We start from the raw sequence: 1,143 nt of genomic DNA, 5'->3' as shown, positions 1-1,143 counted from the left end.
AGAACACCAGACACCAGATGAGCCCTGTCGCACTGCGGCACTTGTTGTCTATAACTTGCTGTAAATGCTGTTCGAATGCTCATCTGCAACACACAAGTACACCACACGCCCTTCTTATGATGCACTGCAGTATCCCATTGTGTTTCCGTATGGAACGGATGGCTAGAACATCTATCTGGTGGCCAGGACTGCCACAGGTCAGGATGGACGAAAAGTCACACAGCTCCAGTACTACAGCTACCACATCATGGTCAGAGAGGGCAACCACATACTGCAGATGTGACGACTCCTTCAGCAGTTTCTGGTCGATGTCTACTGCAAGATCGAGACAGAGCGACTGGGGTGGATCCGCCGCAAGCAAAAGAACTTGCGTGCCGATGACTACGCCAACCTCTGTGACAACCTTATGGCCAGCAATGGTGACCCTCGCAATGTTTGACAAAGGGTCGTCCTTTCAGCAACGTACACCGGTGGGCCACGGTGGATGCACGAAAGGCAGAGTGATGCCATGGCGTATGTGCACCGCATGGAAAGGCTTGACTTCTTCATCACGATGACCACGAATCCCAAATGGACCGAGGTCCAGGAAAACCTGCCAGGACAACAGCCTGACGATCGTCCCAACATCATTTCCCACGTCTTTCGCCAGAAGCACAAGAAGCTCATGGAGCTACTGAAAAAAGGCACTTTTGGGAAGATGCGAGCCTTCCTGTACACCATCGAGTACCAAAATCGAGGTCTCCCTCATGCACACATCCTGCTGTGTGTCAGTCCAGCGAACAAGGTCAAGCCCGAACACATTCACCTGGTCGTCAGTGCCAAAATTCCTCACACACATCAAGACCCAGAGCTGCACAACATGGTCATGTCACACATGATCCATGGTCAATGCGGAAACCTCAACCAGAACAGTCCCTGCATGATCGACTACAAGTCCTCAAAGGATTTTCCAAAGCCATTCCTGCAGAGCACTGAGCAAGGAAATGACAGCCATGCCAAGTATCACCGTCGTAAGCCGGAGGATGGTGGTCACACTGGCGAAATAAAGATGCACCAGCAGCGAAGGCAAGTAGTGCAGGTAGTGACCAACCAGTGGGTTGTACCCTACAACCCGTTTCTCCTCCGCCAGTTCAACTCCCACAT

The sequence above is a fragment of the Priapulus caudatus genome, unplaced genomic scaffold, assembly GCF_000485595.1.
Source record: "Priapulus caudatus unplaced genomic scaffold, Priapulus_caudatus-5.0.1 Scaffold7, whole genome shotgun sequence".
Taxonomy (NCBI): Eukaryota; Metazoa; Priapulida; class Priapulimorpha; order Priapulimorphida; family Priapulidae; genus Priapulus; species Priapulus caudatus.
Note: the sequence above shows the minus strand (reverse complement) of the source record.